Source organism: Lipotes vexillifer, unplaced genomic scaffold, assembly GCF_000442215.2.
Source record: "Lipotes vexillifer unplaced genomic scaffold, Lipotes_vexillifer_v1.1 scaffold604, whole genome shotgun sequence".
NCBI lineage: Eukaryota > Metazoa > Chordata > Mammalia > Artiodactyla > Lipotidae > Lipotes > Lipotes vexillifer.
In genome coordinates this window covers 2,369,371-2,372,597 of record NW_006798979.1, presented here as the reverse complement: position 1 = coordinate 2,372,597, position 3,227 = coordinate 2,369,371, and positions in this window count along the sequence as shown.

The following is a 3,227-nucleotide window of genomic DNA, read 5'->3' as shown; positions in this document are numbered from 1 at the left end:
ACCCAGTGTGGAGAAAAGGGAACCCTCCTACATTGTGGGTAGGAATGTAAGTTGGTACAGCCACTATGGAAAACAGTATAGAGGTTCCTCATAAAACTAAAAATAGAGTTGCCATACGATCCAGCAATCCCACTCCTGGGCATAAATGCAGACAAAACTACAATTCAAAAAGCTACATGTACCCCCATGTTCATAGGAACACTATTCACACTAGCCAAGAAATAGCCATGGAAGCAACCTAAATGTCCATCGACAGATGAATGGATAAACAAGATGTGGTACATATATGCAATGGAATACTACTCAGCCGTAAAAAAAAAAAACCTGAAATAATGCCATTTGCAGCAACAGGGATGGACCCAGAGATTATCATACTAAGCGAAGTAAGCCAGAGAGAGAAAGACAAATATCATATGATATCACTTATGTGTGCAATCTAAATTATGACACAGATGAATCTATGAAACAGAAACAGACTCACAGACATAGAGAATGGACTTGTGGTTGCCAAGGGGGTGGGGGGGAGGGGTGGATTTGGAGTGTGGGATGAGCAAATGCAAACTCCTGTCTATAGGATGGATAAACAATGGGGTCCTACTGTAGAGCACAGGGAACTATATCCCATATCCTGTGATAAACCATAATGGAAAAGAATATGAAAAAGAATGTATATATATGTATAACTGAATCACTTTGCTGTACAGCAGAAATTAACACAACACTGTAAATCAACTATACTCCAATAAAAAAAAAAGAATGAAACCCAGAACTAAATTTAGAGCAGCTGAATGGATATTGGTGCCATTCACTGAAACAGGAAACTGGAGACAGAGCAGGTGTGAAAGTTACTAAGAAAATTACACTTTAGACATGTTGGGTTATGATACCTGTTAGACATCAGTAAGACATCTAACAAGTGTCTGGTTGGATATATAAACCAGGAGCTCAGAAGACAGGATGGTATTGAAAATAAAGATCTGAGAGTATCACCAGATAGAAGCCACACACACACAAAACCTAAACTAAAACCAAAAATAAGCCAAAGATATTTATGAGATTACTCCTAAGAGTATGTAGAATATGAAGCGAAAAGGTCCAGAAGATGTAATTTCAGAATTAAAAAAAAAAAAAAATGCTGAGAAGGGGGTCAAAGGAAGGAAGGAAATAGGAGTATCAATTCAGGACAAGGGAACTGAGAGTTTCAAAAGGAGTGAGTGGTATTCTCTGCCGAATGCTACTAGGTGATCTAATAAGAAAAGGTGCCAGGAATACGCATGTCAATTTTACACTAGAAAGATGACTGATGACTTCAGCAAGAATAATTTCTTTTAGCCTGAGGTTGCAGTGCAGGCACGGGTGAGCAAGTGAGTTGAGTGACCCTAGAAAACTCCATCAAGACATTTGGCTTGACGGAGAAGACATTCAAGAACCTTCACGACCTGTGTGCTATATAGAAGGTATGCTGTGTATGGTTTTAATAATGCTTCATGATGAATCTTTCCCCATCATTTTACTTTCGACTCACCTATCTTCTTTTGTTCTAGTGAGTTTCTTGCAGAGGCATATAGTTGGGTCCTGTCTTTCACCCACTCTACCAATCTTTTAATTGGTGTATTTAGACCACTCATATTTAAATTAATTATTGATATGTTGGAGGCATAAGCCTGCCCTTATTATTTGTTTTCTGTTTGGTTGTTCTGGCTTTCATTCTTCCGTCCCCCTTTGCTTGCCTTCTTATGGGTTATTTAAATGTTTTTAAAATTTCATCTTGATTTATCTACCAAGTTTTTCAATGTATCACTTCAAATAGTATTTTAGTGGTTACTCTATGTATTGCAATATACACTCATAACATACAATCTCCGATATTGACATTTTACCAAGTAAAATGTAGAAATCTTAGTTCCATACAGGTCCCTTTACTCAGTTCACTTTTAATATATGAGTTCATCGTTTCCTCTATATACATTGAGCACCACATCAGATAATATAATTTTTGCTTCAACCAAACCTAATTTTTAAAAACTCATTCTCAAAAGGAGGCCTACTACATTCATCTCTAGTTTTACATGCTTCATTGTTCTTCCTTTCTTCTAAGCCAGGCTTCTTCTTTTATTCTTTCTTTCCTGTTTAAAAAAGTTCTTTTAGCCATGCTTTGAGGGGTGTTCTGCTAGCAACAAATTCTCTTAGTTTTCCTTCATCATATGTTGTTCCCTTCATTCCTGAAGGGTGTTTTTGCCACCTATAAAATCCAGAGTTGATAGTTCTTTTCTTTCAGCCTTTGAAATATTTTGTGCTTCTTTCTGGTTTCCATGGTTCCAGATGAGGAAGCCACTGTTGTTTAAATTAGTCCTCTGTAGGTCGTGCATTGTTTCCCTCTAACCTCCTAACAATGAATTACATCTGCAGTGATCCTATTCCCAAGTAAAGTCACCATCTGAGGTTTGGGTGTTAGGACTTCAACATATGAATTTGGGGACAGGGTATAATTAAAGCCATAACATCTGCAATGTCAGCTCTTTAAAGATTTCAAGACATTTAAAGATTTTTCAAGTGTCCTAGCCAAGTTTTGTCATTATTTCCAGAGGTATGGGTTGTTTGAGTACCATTTTATTGAAAAGAAACTTTGATTAGTGTTGGTTAACTCATTCATTTAATCATTTATTCATTGAGTCAGCAAACTTGAGCTCCTACACTGTCCTAGGCAGTGGCGCTAAAAAGAAGAATTATATATAGATACCAACATTCAAAAGTTTATAGCAATTACGGGGAGGGGAGAATGGCATATACACATACAGCCATAATGCAAGTTCAAGCAAGATCAGATCTGTAAGAGTGGTAGAATATGCTCTGGTGATTTGTAGGAGGGAGATTATTTCCCTATCAAAGTGGATCAAGAGAAGCCTTATGGAGAGAGTAGCATCAGATCACCATCTAGAATAGGTAGGATTTGAACGCACGCAAATAAGAAGAAATGGGAACGGCCCATAGAGGGAAGAGATTGAACAAAGGCAAAGAGACGGGGATGCGCTTGAAGTACACAAGGAACAGAGGATTTGGTTTGCTGCTTTTTTCCGTGAATGTCCACTGTGCCACCCACCAAGTTTGAAAAGTTTTGCAGAGCAGAGATAAAGTGTTGGTTGATCAGCAAGAATGAGCCAGACTTTAGAATTAACCAGCCCTCGGTCTAAATCCTGGCCCTCACACTTGATAGGTCTATGCTCTTT